At 50.3% G+C, this 20,373-nt stretch overlaps 1 protein-coding gene across 3 annotated transcripts in view; it reads left to right on the top strand.

Moving 5' to 3' along the window:
• LOC140420597 (synapse differentiation-inducing gene protein 1-like) overlaps positions 1 to 20,373 on the top strand; it is a 182,701-nt gene that overhangs the window by 19,108 nt on the left and 143,220 nt on the right. The gene's annotated exons all lie outside the window — the stretch shown is intronic.

Raw genomic sequence — 20,373 nt, 5'->3', positions numbered from 1 at the left:
GCTTCCCTCCAGCAACATATCGGCCACCCTCCTCACCCCCACCCGCCGCCATGTTCGAAACTCTCCATCCATGTTCCCGGGGGCGAATCGATGGTTATCACAAATTGGAGCCCAGACCGACGCACCCACCTCCCCTGCATGCTTTCTCCACTGGCCCCAAATCCGCAGGGCCGCCCCCACTACCGGGCTGGTGGAATACCTGGCCGGCGCAAGCGGTAGGGGAGCCGTGACCAGGGCTGCCAAACTGGTGTCCCTGCACAAAGCCACCTCCACTCGCTCCCAGATAGACCCCGTACCCACCATCCACTTCCTTATCATGGCTATGTTAGCCGCCCAGTAGTAGTTGATCAGATTCGGCAATGCCAGTCCCCCCTCGCTGCGGCTCCTTTCAAGCATCGCCTTCCTCACCCGCGGGGATTTTCCCGCCCAGACAAAGCACATGATGATTTTGCCGGTCCTTTTGAAGATGGACCGTGGGATAAAGATCAGGGGGCACTGGAAGATGAACAGGAATCTCGGGAGGATTGTCAACTTTACCGTCTGCACCCTCCCCGCAAGTGACAGCGGGAGTGCATCCCATCTCCGAAACTCCCTCTTCATTTGTTCCACCACTCTAGTCAAATGTAACTTAAGTAACCTGCCCCAGTCTCGTGCCACCTGTATCCCCAAGTACTGGAAATTTTCACCAACCAGCCTAAATAGCAGCTCCTTCAGCCTATTCTCCTGGCCCTTTGCCTGCACCACAAACATCTCACTCTTGGCGATGTTTAATTTGTACTCTGAGAACCGGCCAAACCTCCTCAATGTTTCCAGTATATTTTCCATCCCGGCCAATGGGTCTGAAACGTACAGGAGCAGGTCATCCGCATAAAGAGAGACCCTGTGCTCCAGCCCCACCCCCCCCCCCCCCACCACCCACCCCCCCCCCCCCCCCCCAGTCACTCCCTTCCACCCCTTTGCAGCTCTCAGCGCAATCGCCAACGGTTCTATGGCCAGCGCGAACAGCAACGGGGAGAGTGGGCATCCCTGTCTGGTACCGCAATGTAGTCTGAAGTAATCTGACATTATCCTGTTCGTCCTTACGCTAGCTTTTGGGGCCTGGTACAATAGTCTGACCCAATTAACCAGTCCCTCCCCGAACCCAAACCGTCCGAGTACCTCCCACAAATAGTCCCACTCCACCCGGTCAAAGGCCTTCTCAGCGTCCATTGCCACCACTACCTCCACCTCCTTGCCCGTCGGGGGCATCATAATCACATTAAACAATCTTCTCAAGTTGGCTGTCAGCTGCCTGCCTTTCACAAACCCTGTTTGGTCGTCCCCAATCACCTCCAGTACACAGTCCTCAATTCTAATCGGCAGGACCTTGGCCAGGAGCTTTGCATCCACGTTGATCAGGGAGATTGGCCTGTATGACCCGGATTCCGGGTCCTTGTCCCGCTTTAATATCAGCGAGATGGTGGCTTGCGACATCGTCCCTCGCCTCATTAAAAACCCTCGTCAGGACCGGTCCCACTATCTCCGAGAACCTCTTGTAAAACTCTACTGGGTATCCATCTGGTCCCAGGGCTTTCCCCGACTGCATGGCCTTTAGGCCCCCCAGTACCTCCTCTGCTCTAATCGGGGACCCAGCCCGTCCACTAGTCCCCGCCTACTTTTGAAAAGGTTAGTCCATCCAGGAACCGTTTAATCTCCTCCGGCTCCTCCGGGGGTTCTTAAGTGTAAAGCTTACTATAAAAGTCCCGAAATACCTTGGGCGTCATTCTCCGACCCCCCGCCGGGTTGGAGAATCGCCGGGGCTGCCGTGAGTCCCGCCCCCGCCGGTTGCCGAAGTCTCCGGTACCGGATATTCGGCGGGGGCGGGAATCGGGCCGCACCGGTTGGCGGGCCCCCCCCCGCTGGATTCTCCGGCCCTTATGGGCCGAAGTCCCGCCGATAAATTTCCTGTCCCGCCGGCGTGGATTAAACCACCTTTTGGACAAGGCGGCGTGGGCGGGCTCCGGGATCCTGGGGGGGGGCGCGGGACGATCTGGCCCCGGGGGGTGCCCCCACGGTGGCCTCGCCCGCGATCGGGGCCCACCGATCCGCGGGCGGGCCTGTGCCGTGGGGGCACTCTTTCTCTTCCGCCTCCGCCACGGTCTCCACCATGGCGGAGGCGGAAGAGACTCCCTCCACTGCGCATGCATGGGAAACTGTCAGCGGCCGCTGACGCTCCTGCGCATGCGCCGCCCCGACATGTCATTTCCGCGCCAGCTGGCGGGGCAACAAAGGCCGTTTCCGCCAGCTGGCGGGGCGGAAATTCCTCCGCCGTCGGCCTAGCCCCTCAATGTTGGGGCTCGGCCCCCAAAGAAGCGGAGCATTCCGCACCTTTGGGGCGGCGTGATGCCCGTCTGATTGGCGCCGTTTTGGGCGCCAGTCGGCGGACATCGCGCCGTTTCGGGAGAATTTCGCCCCTTATTCAGTCCTGACCGGTCCTCCACTCTGCTCCCCTTCCCATCCACCACTCTACTTATTTCCCTGGCTGCCTCCCTCTTCCTGAGTTGCTGCGCTAGAATTCTGCTGGCCTTCTCCCCATGCTCATACACCACTCCCCTCGCCTTCCTAAGTTGTTCCACGCCCCTACTCGTGGATAGCACACCCAGTTCCGCCTGCAATCTCCGTCTCTCCCTGAGTAGGTCCTCCCCCGGGGACCCCGCATGCTCCTCGTCTATCCGGTAAATCTCCTTAACCAATCTGTCCATTTCTGCTCTATCTGCCTTATCCCTGTGAGCCCGAATTGACATGCAGGTCCACCCAATGTGGGGCATGGTCCGAAATAGTGATTGCCGAGTATTCCGTATTCTTTACCTCCCCCACACAGTCCCTGCTCAAGATAAAGAAATCAATCCTAGAGTATACTTTGTGAACATGCGAATAGAACGAGTAGCCCCTTCCCGTCGGCTGTCTGGCTCTCCAGGGGTCCACTGCCCCCATTTGCTCCATGAACCCTTTCAGCTCCCTTGCCATTGCTGGGAGACTACCCGTTCTGGGACATGACCGGTCTAGCCCCGGGTCGAGGACCGTATTAAAGTCCCCCCCCCATCATCAACTTGCGTGAGTCTGGGATCTTCCCCAGCACTCTTTTAATAAAGTCAGCGTCGTCCCAGTTCGGAGTATATATGTTCACCAGCACCACTCTCCTCCCCTCCAGCTTGCCCCTTGCCATAAGGAATCTGCCCCCGCCATCTGCGATTACGCCCACCGCCTCAAATTGAACCCGCTCATTGATCATAATTGCTACCCTCCTGGACTTAGAGTCTAAGTCCGAGTGGAAGACCTGGCTGATCCAGCCCTTCCTTAGCCTAGTCTGGTCAGACACTTTCAAATGTGTCTCCTGCAACATAATTACGTTCGCCTTTAGAGCCCGCAAGTGCGTGAACACACGTGCACTTTTAACTGGCCCATTTAGTCCTCTGACATTCCAAGTGATCAGCCTGGTTGGGAGCACACCGCGCCCCCCCCCCCCCCCCCCCCAAACCCCCCCACGCCGGTCAGCCATAACCTTTCTTGGGCCCGCCCCTGGCCCATACGCCGCACCGCTCTTGGCCGCCTCCACCCCTGATCTCCTCTCCATTACCTACTTCAGACCCCTGCCACGTCAGCAGAATAAATTTCCCCCCTCCCCCCCTTCCCCCCAGCACCATCTCCCGATAGCCCCACCCCTGCCATTCACTGGCTGTATTCTCCCCCCCCTCCTGACTCCCTTGACTAGCCAATCTGCTAGCCCGGTGACTCATCCCTCCGGCGTCCCCTTGTCTCACTCCCATTGTTTCCCCGACCTCATCTCCCCACTCCCCAGCACACCATCCCCCACTCCGACCCACTGGAGCAGCCTCACTAAGATGGGAAAGATCAGACACGATGTAAACATCAAACAGCACCGCGAGGCTGCTCCAGGTACAATACAGTTCCAGCTGTGTACACAGATAAGTGTTAACCCACATCCCTTTCTGAACATTAATAAAATAGCAACACAGTAACCCAGTACCCATACATCACCCACCCGAAACAAACATAAAAACCATAGACATTTAAAAAAATCCCAATCAACATCTTTAATCCCCATTGCTTACCGGCCACCTTTATGTTACAATGAAGGCTCCAGCACACCCAGAGAACACGACGAAAGGTACCAACAACAGCATAAAAAAGAGAAACAAAAAGAAGAGCATACGAGAGGGGGATCCCCGCACCCCCCGTAGCCAAAAGCTGCCCAAAAATACAACATATGGCACCTTTAAAGCAGCAAACAGTCGACCATCAGTCCAGGCACAGTAGGCATCCCCCCAAACAATAACTCTTGGACCCTAGCTTGCGTCCGTGGGTCCTTTTTTCGGGACCAGCCCCTGATCCCTCGCGAAGTCCATCGCTTCTTCAGGCTCGGAGAAGTAGTGGTGTTGGCCCTGATGCGTGACCCAAAGACGGGCCGGGAAGAGAAGACCAAACTTCACGTGCTTTTTGAACAACACCTCCTTAACTTGTTTAAAGGCTGCTCGCCGCCTGGCCACCTCCTGGCTTAGGTCCTGGTAAATGCGAAGGACACTGTTATTCCGCGTGCTGCTCTTAGCACTCTTTGCCCACTGCAGCACCCGCTCCTTCTCCACAAACCTGTGGAACCTGATCACCATCGAACGGGGGGTACCCCCCTGGACGCACCTGTCTCGCCTGTACTCTATGTGCCCCCACCAGCTCCGGCGGTCGCGGACAGGCTTCAGCCCCCATCAGCTGCATCAACAGGTCAGCCACAAACGCTGTGGCATCAGCTCCCTCAGCCCCCTCCGGGAGGCCGATGATCCTCAGAATTTGTATGCGGGCTCTATTTTCCAGCTCCTCTACTCTGTCCAGCAGTCTTTTCTGTCTCTCCTTCAGCCCATCGACCTCTAGCGCAGCAACCGTCTGCGCGTCCGCCTGCTCCTCCACCGCCTCCCCCAGCTCCTTACCTTTTTCGGCCTGGGCATCCAGTCTCTGGTTCAATTGATCCACTGCCTTCTGAAGTGGGTCCAAGTTATCCCGCTTCAACGATTCAAAACTGCTCTTTATCACCTACAGCATGTTTTCCAGAGCCTGCTGGATCGCCGGGTCCGAGGTCCGCAGGTCCGCCATCTTTGCTCCCGGGTCAGCTTCCCCTGCACCTTGCCTTTGTCCCTTCCTCTCCCGTTTGTGCTGCTTTCTGTTGTCCCGTGGTTCCATGCAGCTCTGCCCGTTCCTCAGCACCTCCGTGGTCACCTTTCCAGTGCTCCACAGTCCGGCAAAACCGGGGAACCAGGTCCTCAAATCCCGCCGGAGTGAGAACCACCAAATGTGCGGCTCACTCTCTCATCGCCGCCACCGGAAGTCCCCTTATTGATCAAAAATCTATCTCTGTTTTAAAGACACTCCATGATTTGGCCTCCACAGCCTTCTGCGGCAAAGAGTTCCACAGATTCACCATCCTCTGGCTGAAGAAATTCCTCCTCATCTCTGTTTTAAAGGGTCGTTCCTTTAGTCTGAGATGGTGCCCTCTGGTTCTAGTTTTTCCTACAAGTGTAAACATTCTCTCCACGTCCACTCTATCCAGGCCTCGCAGTATCCTGCAAGTTTCAATAAGACCCCCCCTCATCCTTCTAAACTCCATCGAGTACAGACCCAGAGTCCTCAACCGTTCAGCATACGACAAGCTGTTCATTCCAGGGATCATTCTTGTGAACCTCCTCTGGACCCTTTCCAAGGCCTGCACATCCTTCCTTAGATACGGGGTCCAAAACTGCTCACAGTACTCCAAATGGGGTCTGACCAGAGCCTTATATAGCCTCAGAAGTACATCCCTGGTCTTGTATTCTCTCCCTCGTGACATGAATGCTAACATTGCATTTGCCTTCCTAACTGCAGACTGAACCTGCACATTAACCTTAAGAGAATCGTGAACAAGGACTCCCAAGTCCCTTTGTGCTTCTGATTTCCTAAGCATCTTCCATTCAGAAAATAGTCTATGCCGCCATTTCTCCTTCCAAAGTGCATAACCTCACACGTTTCCACATTGTATTCCATCTGCCACTTCTTTGCCCACTCTCCCAGCCTGTCCAAGTCCTTCTGAAGCCCTCCTGCTTCCTCAATACTATCTGCCCCTCTACAAATCTTTGTACCATCTGCAAACTTAGCAACCGTGCCTTCAGTTCCTTCCTCCAGATCATTAATGTATATTGTGAAAAGTTGTGGTCCCAGCACCGACCCCTGAGGCACACCACTAGTCACCTGCTGCCATCCTGAAAAAGACCCCTTTATCCCCACTCTCTGTCTTCTACCAGTCAGCCAATCCTCTATCCATGCCAGGATCTTACCCTGAACACCATGGGCTTTGAACTTATTTAACAGTCTCCTATGCGGCACCTTGTAAAAGGCCTTCTGGAAATCTAAATAAATCACGTCTACTGGTTCTCCTTTGTCTAACTTCGTTGTTACCTCCTCAAAGAACTCTGACAGATTTGTCAGACATGACCTCCCCTTGATGAAGCCGTGCTGACTCAATCCTATTTTATCATGCACTTCCAAGTACTCTGCGATCTCATCTTTAAGTAGGGGCTGGTTTAGCACAGTGGGTTAAACAGCTGGCTTGTAATTCAGAACAAGGCAGCAGCGCGGGTTAGAATCCCGTACCGGCCTCCCCGAATAGGCGCCGGAATGTGGCAACTAGGGGCTTTTCACAGTAACTTCACTGAAGCCTACTTGTGACAATAAGCGATTATTATTATTATTATTATGGACTCTGAAATCTTACCAATGACCGAAGTCAGGCTAACCGGCCTATAATTTCCCGTCTTCTGCCTCCCTCCCTTCTTAAACAGTGGTGTTACATTAGCCACTTTCCAGTCCTCTGGGACCTTTCCTGCCTCCGGTGATTGCTGGAAGATCACCACCAATGCCTCCACAATTTCCTCAGCTATCTCTCTTAGAAGCCTGGGGTGTAGTCCATCCGGTCCAGGTGATTTATCCACCTTTAGACCTTTCAGTTTTCCCAGAACCTTCTCCTTAGTGATGGCCACTGCACTCGCCTCTGCCCCCTGATTCTCCTGGAGCTCTGGCATCCCACTGGTGTCTTCCACTGTGAAGACTGATGCAAAGTAACTATTCAGTTCGTCTGCCATTTCTTTGTCTCCTATTATTACTTCTCCAGCCACATTTTCCAGTGGTCCAATGTCTATTTTTGCCTCTCTCTTACCTTTAATATATCGAAAAAAACGCTTCTTATCTTCCTTTATGTTACTAGCTAGCTTGGACTCATATTTCATCTTCTCCCCGCTTATGGGCAGCCGGGGGAAAGATTGGGGCGGTCAGATCTTCGCGCGGCCGATCAGGGGGGTCTACATTCTTCATCTGCCTCCACGGTCCGCGTCCGCCATTGCGCTCGTGCTGCCATTGGAGGCCGCCGTGCGCATGCGGGGACTCAAAATCGGAAGTGCGGGGGCCCGTATCCGCAGCTAAAGCTTTGTGAATTACTCCGGGTCCCTGCTGGCCCAGCTGAGTTAACTGGCTGATCTTTTTGAGAGGAAACTCAAGAGTGAATGAATCGCCAGCGTTTTTACTCCGGCGTGGGGACATAGACCCATTTTGGGAGAATCCAGCCCCTTATCTTTCAATGAGGCACCTGACAACCTTCCGGCCTCAACATTGGGTTCAACATCTTTAGATTTTAACCACTGCTCCCAATTCTTCAGGCTGGTGCTGTTCATGATTCCTCTGGGCCTAGCTAATTTGTCCCATTAGCAGCTCTGTTACCTAATCCCATAATTTCTTTTGTCATCCTGCCCGTCACTCTTCCTCAGATTATCCCTTTGTTCCCTCGTGCCCACCTCCCCCTAAACCTTCCCCTCCAGCTCTACACTTGCTTAAAAACCATTCAATCTCTTACTTTTTGCGTTTCTGATTATAGCTCGTCAACCTGCAACATTAACTCCCTCTCTCTCTCTCCACAGACGCTGCATTGGTCATCTGAGAACTTCCAGCATTTTCTGTTCTTATTTCCAATTTCTCACATGTGTAGTAGTTTGCTTCCATTCGCAACCTCTTATTTTCTGGCACGCAATTGATTTTTACATCTCGCTGAACCACGGTTAATAAATTCAACTGGTCCTGTTCCCGGGTACGTTTGGTTTATTAAAAACTGCAACCCAAATGGCCCAGGCACCAGGGGAACAGGCTTGTTGGAGGTTATCATTCTGGTCAGCACTTCCTGATGCACTATCAATTACAACGAGACGAGAGTAATCGAGGCTTTATTAAGCAGAGATGTGTTGCCTCTTGCAGCTGCTGCCAAAATGGCTGCAGCTCAGTGAGCACACACATTTATACTCCGCCTACTGGGCGGAGCCAGCAGGCAGGAATCTACCCCCATACCTGTAGTACAGGAGCCTTACCGTATTACTTCTCATAGACGTCATATATACAAACAGTGGTGACTACCACATTCACCCCCTGTTAAAAAAGAGTCCAGCGGGGGTGGTGGAAAACTATTTACATGTATGTGAGCATTTTTAAAGTGTACAGTTTGGGGAAAAGTTCACAAATTTAGCCGGTCAGGTGCCTTGATCCTCTGTTGTGAGCGCCGCAGTCCCGGTGGCGATGCAGGCGCCAGTAACTCCGGGAGCGTGTAGTCCTCATCTTCATCCCCAGGTGGAACCAATGGGAGGACCGATCGTCCTGGAGTGGGGGCTGTGGTGAGGTGCGCTGGGGGGAGGATGGGTGGCGCCGGGGCAGTTGGGAGGGGGGGGGATGGACCAGCTGGTGCCAAGTCCCTGAGGGAGGCTGTGTCTTGGCGGCAGTCGGGGTATGCCACGTAGGCGTACTGCGGGTTTGCATGCAGTAGCTGTACCCTCTCGACCAATGGGTCCGCCATGTGGAGCCGCACGTGCTTGCGGAGGAGAACGCGTCCTGGAGCTGCCAGCCACATTGGGAGCGAAAGCCCAGAGGTGGACGTCCTAGGGAAGGCAAAGAGACGTTCATGGGGGGTTGCATTAGTCGCAGTGCAAAGTAGCGATCGGAAAGAGTGGAGGGCGTCGAGGAGGACCTCCTGCCAGCGGGAGACTGGGAGGTTTTTAGACCGTAGGGCCAGCAGGACGGCCTTCCAGACTGTCCCGTTCTCCCTCTCCACCTGCCCGTTTCCCCGGGGGTTATAGCTGGTCGTCCTGCTCGAGGCAGTGCACTTGCTGAGCAGGAATTGACGCAGCTCATCACTCATAAAGGAGGATCCCCGGTCACTGTGGACGTAAGCAGGGAAACCGAACAGAGTGAAGATGCTATTGAGGGCTTTGATGACTGTGGCAGACGTCATATCGAGGCATGGTATGGCGAAGGGGAATCTGGAGTATTCATCGACCACGTTAAGGAAGTACGTGTTTCGGTCGGAGGAGGGGAGGAGCCCTTTGAAATCCACGCTGAGGCGTTCAAAGGGACGGGAGGCCTTCACCAGGTGTGCTCGGTCTGGCCAGTAGAAGTGCAGTTTGCACTCCGCACACACCTGGCAGTCTTTGGTGACCGCCCTGACTTCCGCAACTTTGAAGAGATAAAGCTTGGGAACATATGCAAGAGGAAATATGAATGTTCTGCCCTTGGTTTAAAAATAAGGGTCGTGAGGCCGCATACAGTAAGGGGTGGTAGGAGCCCGCCGATTTCAGAGTTAGACTTTGGAGGTTGCACTGGAAGTCCAGGCCGAGTAGCAAGGCAGCGCAGAGGTTGGGGAGGACGTAGAGCTGGAAGTCGCTGCACTCTATGCCCTGGATGGTGAGGGTGGCAGTGCAGTACCCCCGGATCTCCAATACGGGCTGCGGGCCATGTTCCCATACCTAGACAATGTCACCATCTGCGGACTTAACCAGCAGGACCACGACGCCAACCTCAAAAAATTCCTCCACACCGCCAAGCTCCTTAATCTCACATACAATAAGGAGAAATGCGTTTTCCGCACAACTCGAAAATGAAGCCTAAGCCATTGTAGAAGCTGTGCGACATTGGAGGCATTACCTGGCCGGCAGGAGATTCACTCACCTCACTGATCAACGGTCGGTTGCCTTCATGTTTAATAACACACAGCGGGGCAAGATCATAAACGATAAAATCTTGAGGTGGAGGATCGAGCTCTCCACCTACAATTACGAGATTTTGTATCGCCCCGATAAGCTCAACGAGCCCCCCGATGCCCTATCCCGCGGTACATGTGCCACTGCAGAAGTGGACCGACTCCGGGCCCTACACGATGGTCTCTGTCATCCAGGGGTCACCCGGTTCTTTCACTTCATAAAGGCCCGCAACCTACTCTACTGTCAGTGTAGTTGGGCGCGTCCGGATATGGGGAAAAATATCGGACCTCAACCGTGTGTACAGGATCTGAGGTTTCTGTGCTTCTGAGGGTTGTTCTGTCGCTGATCCGATGTAGGCTTCAAAGCAAGCTAGCCAGTGGTCGAAGGCCGACGTGGCTTTGTCTGCTTGAGGGTGTAGCTGCAGGCGATCTGTCTTGATGCGTAGGTCCATCGCTGTAAAATCTCTGCTTAATAAATTGATGCATTATCAATTATGACGAGATGAGAGTAGAGAGCAATCGAGGCTTTTTCAAGCAGAGATGTGTTGCCTCCTACAGCTGCTGCCGAAATGGCTGCAGCTCGGTGAGCACACACATTTATACTCCGTCTACTGGGCGGAGCCAGCAGGCAGGGGTCTACCCCCGTACCTGTAGTACAGGAGCCTTACCGTATTACTTCTCATATACGTCATAAAAACAAACAGTGGTGACTACCACACTTCCGTTTCTAGCTGTCAGGATATTACTTGTTGACTTTAGCAATGACAGGAGCAGGAATATTTATCAATCAAGCATAGAAACCTTTCTGCCACCAATTCTTTGTCTTGTATTTACTATAATTTAGGAATTTAAGAAGTTCAGAGGATACTAAGGGAAGGGTTGACACTGAGGTAACTAATTTAGAACACCATTTGCCTTTTACCATCCAGGACAAAACAGCCCGCTTGATTGGCACGCCATCCACCATTTTATGCATTCACTCTCTCCGTCACCAGTGCACAGTGGCAGCATTGTGCACCATCTACATGTTGCATTGCAGCTACTCACCAAGGTAGCACCTTCCAAACCCACCTCTACCACCTAGAAAAACAAGGGCAGCAGATACCTGGGAACACCACCACCTGCAGTTTCCCCCTCGAGGCCATTCACCATCCTGACTTGGAAATATATTGCCTTTCCTTCAGTGCCGCTGGGTCAAAATCCTGGAATTCCCTCGCTAACAGCACAGTGGGTGTAGCTACACCACTTGGACTGCAGCGGTTCAAGAAGGCAGCTCACCACCACCTTCTCAAGGGCAATTAGGGATGGCAGTAACATTGGCCTGGCCAGCGAAATCCACATCCCATGAACAAATAATTTTTTTAAAGCTGAGATATTAATAATTGGTCCATCCATTTTATTGCTCTCCATTTTGCCAATGTCATGGGAACTCTCAAAATGACAGTCACCTTAAGAAAGAGAAGTGGCTAAAATGTTTTCATTGATAGCATTAAAGTACCTTGTCAGTGTCGCAGTAGGAGAATGGCAGTGTAGTGACTATGTCTTTGGACTAATAACCCACAGAGTGTCAGTTCAAACCCTACTGTGACAGCCTGAAAATTTGAATTCAATTCATACATTATTTTGATTTTTTAAAATAACCGGTAAAAATGATCATGAAGCTGGAGGATTGTTGTAAAAACCCAACTGATTCACTAATGCCCTACAGGAATGGAAACCTTTCGACCTTCAACGATCTGGTCTATATAATAATAATCTTTATTGTCACAAGTAGGCTTACATTAACACTGCAATGAAGTTACTGTGAAAAGTCTCGAGTTGCCACATTCCGGCGCCTGTTCGGGTCCACAGAGGGAGAATTCAGAATGTCCAAATTACCTAACAGTACGTCTTTTGGGACTTCTTGGAGGAAACCGGAGCACCCGGAGGAAACCCACGCAGACCCGGGGAGAACTTGCAAACTCCGCACAGACAGTGACCCAAGCCAGGAATCGAACCTGGGACCCTGGAGCTGTGAAGGCATAGTGCTAACCACTATGCTACTGTGACTCCAATCCCACACCACTGGGATTGACTCTTAACTGCCCTCTGAAATGACCTAGCGAACCAGACATGTCACACTGCGACAGCAAAGCCTCACTAAGGCACCCACCACCACTTTCTCAGGCCAACTAGCCACATCCCAATGAAGGAATTATTTTAAAATCCCAACTAAAATAGCATTCTATTAAGCTTCAATTGTCTTGTTTCAAGCAAAGTAATGTTTGGGTTGTTTGACACAGAGCGATATCTTTCATTTCACCCAAGTTCAGCTCATTTGCCATTTATGAATTACGTGGTTTTCCAGACTGCCGACACAAATCTCTGACTTCCTCACATTACCTCTAGCGATGATCGAGTCAGACACAACTGCCACTCCAATGGCCATGATTAAGGTGCGGTCAAAGTAGGAAATGCTGGAAGTGTGCATTAGGTGAATCACCATCTGAAGCTGAAATGTGGGCCAGTGTTTCAGGTAGAATCCCTCGTCATTAGGTTAGCAAATAGTTTTGCTCATCCAGTAGTGTTTCTGGAGCAACTGCTGTAACTCTCCTTCCCTTAAATCTTGTCCTCCTCTCCCCTGCAATATACCCACTTCCATCCTCTGTGTCTGCCGCCCAGCTCTCCCCTGACCACTCATTCTGCCCTGCTCTCATCTTGCATTCACTTTCCCTCCACCCTACCTCCGTCTCACCCCTCCCCTTTCCATTCTTTCCTTGGGCCTTTTCTTTTTCCTCTTGTATTCTCTCCCCCCACCCCCGCCACTTTCTCTACTCTTGCATTATTTCTTCATTCCCCTCCCATATCTATTCTCTCACTCCTTCTCTTCTATTATACTTGAGGCACCACTATAAACCAGACAGTGGCTGCTTGATGGCACGAGCTCCCCCCTCTGAACGTGGTTTACGATTCCCCTCTGCTGCCCAATCATTGCTGAAATGAGGAGTTGGGATCCCCTGAAAACATTAGTGCCTTTTCTTGGCCTGGTGCACTCATGCAGTGGGTGCTAATGCAGCTGGTGCAGTGGCTGCAGCATGGCTGGTGGAAGGATGCTGATTTTCAGGGGGGACACTACACATGGCCTTGTGACTTCAAGTAGCTCTGGCCCTTTGAAGACACAACTACTGACTACACCACCTGGGAATGGAGATAGCAAACTGGGCTGTCTGCCTTGCTAGATGTCTGGAGAGAGGCACTGGCAAGGTGGCACTGGCAGAGTGGCACTGACAAGGTAAGGGTGGCACGGTAGCACAGTGGTTAGCACTTTTTGCTTCACAGCACCAGGGTCCCGAGTTCGATTCCCAGCTTGGGTCACTGTCTGTGTGGAGTCTGCACGTTCTCCCCTTATCGCGTGGGTTTCCTCCGGATGCTCCAGTTTCCTCCCACAAGTCCTGAAAGACGGGCTGTTAGGTGAATTGGACATTCTGAATTCTCCCTCAGTGAACCCGAATAGGTGCTGGAATGTGGCGACTAGGGGTTTTTCACAGCAACTTCATTGCAGTGTTAATGTAAGCCTACAAATAAAGATTATTGTTAAAAAAAGGTGGCATTGGTAGAAGGTCAGGCATTCCAATTCTCTTCCTGCACCTAGTGGTGCGTCAAGCCAGATTTTTGTCTGTTTCCATAGCTAGTAATTCTCAGAACAGGTCACTAGCCTGTCACCAGCGACTTATAGCTTGAGGGCACTACTCCGCATGAAGTGTGGCTGACCAGGAGTCTTACCACCAGTCATTGGTGTTTTTGGAAGGATTTGCAGGTTGACACACTCAAGCTTTGTTTGACTGCGTGTCCTGGCGTGAGACTCAAACCCGGAGCTTCTGGCTCAGAGGCATGGAATCCGCCCACAGTACCACAAGACCTCCTGGAGTGGCAGTGGTGGAAGCACAAATGGTGTCTCCTGAGAGGCAGGTACAGCAGGTGGTGAAGAAGGCAAATGGTATGTTGGCCTTCATAGCGAAAAGATTCAAATACAGAAGCAGGGATGTCTTACTGCAATTATGCAGGGCCTTGGTGAGCCCACATCTGGACTATTGTGTGCAATTTTGGTCTCATTATCTGAGGAAGGATGTTCTTGCTATGGAGGGAGTGCAGCGAAGGTTTACCAGGCTGATCCCTGGGATAGTGAGACTGACATCTGAGGAGAGATTGAGTCAGTTAGGATTATATTTGCTAGAGTTTCGAAGAATGAGGGGGATCTCATAGAAACCTATAAAATTCTAGCAGGACTACAGGGTACATCCAGGAAGGATGTTCCTGATGGCGGGGGACTCCAGAGCCAGGAGTCACAATCTAAGGATATGGGGTAGATCATTTAGGACTGAGGTTAGGAGAAATTTCTTCACCCACAGCGTGTTAAGCCTGTGGAATTTTCTACCCAGTAAGCAGTTGAGGGCAAAATATTGTATGTTTTCGAGAAAGAGTAAAGAGTTAGGTGTAGATCTTGAGGCTGGAAGAATGAAAGAATGGGGACGCGGGGGGGGGGGGGGGGGGGGACAGGTGACTGAGTTGGATCAGAGAGGCACTGGCAGAGTGGCACTGGTAGAGTGCCAGTTCTCAGTGAATGGCAAAGCAGGTTTGAAGGGCTGAATAGTCTCTTACTCCTATTTTCAATGTTTCTATGAGAGTGGACAGAAGGTTCATGCAACAGGGAGCCATTGCCACCCACACTGTGTAAGCTGTAGATTTAGCAATAGTGCAGTGTTCCCCAGGTTCAAATTATTAATGTGCACCAATCAAAGAATGGTCCTCACACTAAACCCTATGGGACACCGTATACCTCCCTCCAGTCAAAAATTCACAACTCTCTGTGGTTGTTTGGAAAGTAATGGAAAGGGTACTGAAGGATAGGATTTCTGAGCATCTGGAAAGACACTGCTTGATTAGGGATAGTCAGCACGGATTTGTGAGGGGTAGGTCTTGCCTTACAAATCTTATTGAATTCTTTGAGGAGGTGACCAAGCATGTGGATGAAGGTAAAGCAGTGGATGTAGTGTACATGGATTTTAGTAAGGCATTTGATAAAGTTCCCCATGGTAGGCTTATGCAGAAAGTAAGGAGGCATGGGATAGTGGGAAATTTGGCCAGTTGGATAACGAACTGGCTAACCGATAGAAGTCAGAGAGTGGTGGTAGATGGCAAATATTCAGCCTGGATCCCAGTTACCAGTGGTGTACCGCAGGGATCAGTTCTGGGTCCTCTGCTGTTTGTGATTTTCATTAATGACTTGGATGAGGGAGTTGAAGGGTGGGTCAGTAAATTTGCAGACGATACGAAGATTGGTGGAGTTGTGGATAGTAAGGAGGGCTGTTGTCGGCTGCAAAGAGACATAGATAGGATGCAGAGCTGGGCTGAGAAGTGGCAGATGGAGTTTAACCCTGAAAAGTGTGAGGTTGTCCATTTTGGAAGGACAAATATGAATGCGGAATATAGGGTTAACGGTAGAGTTCTTGGCAATGTGGAGGAGCAGAGAGATCTTGGGGTCTATGTTCATACATCTTTGAAAGTTGCCACTCAAGTGGATAGAGCTGTGAAGAAGGCCTATGGTGTGCTCGCGTTCATTAACAGAGGGATTGAATTTAAGAGCCGTGAGGTGATGATGCAGCTGTACAAAACTTTGGTAAGGCCACATTTGGAGTACTGTGTACAGTTCTGGTCGCCTCATTTTAGGAAGGATGTGGAAGCTCTGGAAAAGGTGCAAAGAAGATTTACCAGGATGTTGCCTGGAATGGAGAGTAGGTCTTACGAGGAAAGGTTGAGGGTGCTAGGCTTTTTCTCACTAGAACGGAGAAGGATGAGGGGCGACTTGATAGAGGTTTATAAGATGATCAGGGGAATAGATAGAGTAGACAGTCAGAGACCTTTTCCCCGGGTGGAACAAACCATTACAAGGGGACATAAATTTAAGGTGAAAGGTGGAAGATATAGGAGGGATATCAGAGGTAGGTTCTTTACCAAGAGAGTAGTGGGGGCATGGAATGCACTGCCTGTGGAAGTAGTTGAGTCGGAAACATTAGGGACCTTCAAGCAGCTATTGGATAGGTACATGGATGACGGTAAAATGATATAGTGTAGATTTATTTGTTCCTAAGGGCAGCACGGTAGCATTGTGGATAGCACAATTGCTTCACAGCTCCAATGTCCCAGGTTCGATTCCGGCTTGGGTCATTGTCTGTGCGGAGTCTACACGTCCTCCCCGTGTCTGCGTGGGTTTCCTCCGGGTGCTCCGGTTTCCTCCCACAGTCCAAATATGTGCGGGTTAGGTGAATTGGCCAATGATAAATTGCCCTTAATGTCCAAATTGCCCTTGGTGTTGGGTGGAGGTGTTGAGTTTGGGTATGGTGCTCTTTCCAAGAGCCGGTGCAGACTCAAAGGGCCGAATGGCCTCCTTCTGCACTGTAAATTCAATGATAATCTATGATTAATCTAGGACAAAGGTTCGGCACAACATCGTGGGCCGAAGGGCCTGTTCTGTGCTGTATTTTCTATGTTCTATCCCTTTGCCAACATTGCCATATTTTGTTAGTGCCCCTTTTAATGCATGGGGTTCCATTGTGGCCAACAAGTCTGATATGCTGTATTCTACCAAGTGCATTTGAGAATCCATACAGACAACATCAACTGCACTGCCTCATTCACCCTCCCTGTTACCTCAACAAAAAACTCAATCTGTTTAGTCAAAGACAATTTGTCTGGAATTAATATTCTTTACTGTTCCAGACTTGTCCAAATAGCTATTAATTTTGCCCCAGATTAATATTTTAAAAAGCACCCACCAAAGTTAAACTGACTTGCCTATATTTGCCAAGTTTATCCTTCTCTCCTTTTTGGGGGCAAGGGTTTAATATTTGCAATCCTCCAGTCCTCTGGCACCTTCCCCCCACCCCCACCCTGCCATGTACTTATTGGAAGATTATGAAAAGCATTTCTGTAACTTCCAAACTGACATCCCTCAGCATCCATCTGGTCCAGGTGACTTATCCACTATGAATGCTGCCAGCTTTTCTAGTACCGCCACTTTTATCTATTTTTATCTGATCCAATATCCTGTCAAGCCCCCTGTTTGCAGTAGGTAGGCGGAATTTTAAACCATGGCACGCCCAACAGAGCAACAGGAAGTGGGCGCATAATCCACTCTCTCGCTTTTTACTGGTTCCCACATAATTACATTTAAGATTTAAAGTGTTGGTGGCATTGACAGGAGATCATATGGTGAGGCAGCTTTTAGGTGGTGAAGCCCGCCATCCGCTCACAATACAGCAGGTATGGGCATGCTATAAAAGAACCGCCTGGACAAACGGGAAGGCTCCTTATCATGGCCATAACCTGTCTGCCCAACTCCATCGTCATTAACACGCAATTCATTGAGAGCACTAAGCTGGTGTTTTCCAATTTTATATTTCATTTGCAAATATTTCACATTACATTAGTTTCACTTCATTCATGAGTGCATGATCGTTACAAGTTAAGACCAGCTCAGTCAGAGAGCTAAATGTACTGGCACATCTCATGGTTGGCACTCATTGATGGTTGCAAGGGAGTTAGGGACATTTCTTTATTGTGCAAGAAACAATGTTGGGCGCGATTCAACTAATTGGGAACAAAATCCCATAGCAAGCGCGTTTCCCGGCGCTCACAGTGCGGAGAATCACATGGCTATATAATGCAACTCGCGTTGTATAATGGGCCTCAGCAGAGAATGGGTGGCCTCGGGCGCACATAGCCCGTTTTGTACAGTGAAGAGCTCTGCTCGTCAGACCCCCCCAGTGTAGCGAGAGATCAGTACGCCATTTGAAAATGGCGAGGCCCCCGAAGCGGCCCCCAACCCCCCCCAGCCCCAATGCACTATGAGAGGGTATTTGGCCCCTCCCCTCACCCCCCTCCCAACACTCTTGTGCACAAAATGCCATCTTGGCACCTTGGCAGTGCCACCTGGGGACCTTGGCAGTGCCAGGGCACCACCCTGCTGAAAAGGCATGCAACAGGGGGCCTCCAATCCTCTGGGAGACCCCCAAAAGTGCCACACATCTCCTGACCTCATTACAGCATCGGTCCAAATATAGACAAAAGAGATGAACTCGAGGTGAAGCGAGAGTGACATCAAGACAGCATTTGATCGAGTGCGGCATCAAAGAGCCCTGAAGAAAATTGAAGCTAATGGGAATTAGGGGGAAACTCCCCTTGCTGGAGTTATACCTGGCACAAAGGAAGATGATTGTAATTGTTGGAGGCCAATCATCTCAGTCCCAACGCATTGCAGAAGGAGTTCCTCAGGGTAGTGTCCTAGGCCCAAACACTTTCAGCTTCTTCATCACTGACTTCCCTTCCATCATAAGATCTTGGTGGGGTTGTTCGCTGCTGATTGCACAATGCTTGTTACCATTTTCAACTCCTCAGATACTTAGGGTTTGTGCTCACACGCAGTAAGACCTGGACGACATTCAGGCTTGGGAAGAAACGCAGCAAGTGTCAGGCAATGACCCTCTCCAAGAGAGACTCTAACCATCTCCTCTTTTAACAACATTACCATCACCGAATCCCCCATCATCAACATCCTGGATGTCCCCATTGAACAGAAATCTAACTGCCTTGCCACATAAATACTGTGGCTACTGGAGCAGGCCAGAGTTTGGGATCTCTGCAGCAACTAACCCACACTCTGACTTTCCAACGTCTGTCCACCATCTACGTGGTACAAATCAGGAGTGCGATGGAAGACTCTCCACTTGTCTGAATGGATATGCAACAACACTGAAGAGACTCAACACCATCCAGGACAAAGCAGCTCACTTGATCAGCATTCCATTCACCACTTTAAACATTGACTCCATCACCGACGCACAGTAGCAGCAGTGTGTACCATGTAGAAGATGCACTGCAGGAATTCACTAAGGCTCCATTGACAACTCCTCCCAAATCAACAATCTCTACCACCTAGAGCAAGGGTATCAGCAGGCACATGGGATCAACATCCCCTGCAAATTCCCCTCCAAGTCACACACAAGATACTTTCCAAGTCTCACACACTAGTGCAACATAAAAATACATTGTCATTCCTTCAATGTTGCTGAGATAAACTCCTGGACCTTCCTTCGCAGCAGTACTGTGGGTGTACCCATAACACATGCACTGCTGTGGTTCAAAAAAGCGACTCAAGCACCACCTTTTATGAGGGCAATTAGGGATGGGAAATCTTTGCACAGTAACTTAATTGCATTGTTAATGTAAGCCCACTTGTGACAATAAAGATTATTATTATAAATGTTTTGCCTCACCAGCAATGCCCATGCCACAAGAATAAACAAAGGAAAAGGTAGGACTTGGTGAATGGGATGTGCAAATTGTAGTAATGTGGTCAGATTGTGAGACAACTCTTCAGTCACAAGAGAGATTTGAACAACCAGTTCTGCAGGCAACGATTCAAATTCACATTGAGCCTAATGCCAAGGAGTGAGGCTTGGAGGAGAATTCCATTCCACAGTCAGTTTCCATCGCAGTATACAGGTTGCCATGGCTACTGTAAAACAAATTTCAAATGTAAATAAAAAGTGAACTCCTCTGAGTAACATCTGGACTATAAATGAAGAGTCATCATATTATAAACTGTAAAATGAAATATAAAGCACAATGGCTTATAAAATTGATCCCACAGTGCATGCATTGTGGGTGCGAAATGACTATTTAAGTCTCCAATATAGCAGGCACACACATTACAAGCTAGAAGTGTGCCATCCATCATATTGCTAAAGACCAAAAACTAGTGCCTATATCTGTAAAACGCATTGAGACATTTTGTCACATGCAGATAAAGGGCTTAAAACCTGTTTGAGGCCCTCACTGCAAGATTGGTTTGCCCTGCAGCAGACAGCATCACCTGCATCAGGAAAACTAGGCCGAGATGTGGCCTAATCCATAGTCTTTAAAGGCACTGCCTGTTAGTGCACAGCCAACAAGGTAAGATTCAACTCTCCCAAATTTCTACGATGTTGAAGCTCAAAATTTGAACAATCCCAAGCTCTGCTGCCTTGTGTCCCAATCACACCAAATTCTGCTGAGCCGATACCGGCGAGTCAGGTCACTGACCTACATTGATTCCCGGTCCACAAACATCTCTTTAAAATTTTTATCTCCATGTTCAAATGTCTCCAAAGCCTCCACCCTCGCTATGCCTATGGCCTCCTACAATCCTCTGATCACTCCGCTCTATCGTCTTGTGCATCTCCTCACTTCCTTCACCCTCACCGTTGGCT

The sequence above is a fragment of the Scyliorhinus torazame genome, chromosome 1 (genome assembly GCF_047496885.1).
Source record: "Scyliorhinus torazame isolate Kashiwa2021f chromosome 1, sScyTor2.1, whole genome shotgun sequence".
NCBI lineage: Eukaryota > Metazoa > Chordata > Chondrichthyes > Carcharhiniformes > Scyliorhinidae > Scyliorhinus > Scyliorhinus torazame.
Note: the sequence above shows the minus strand (reverse complement) of the source record. Positions and strands in the feature narration are given on the sequence as shown.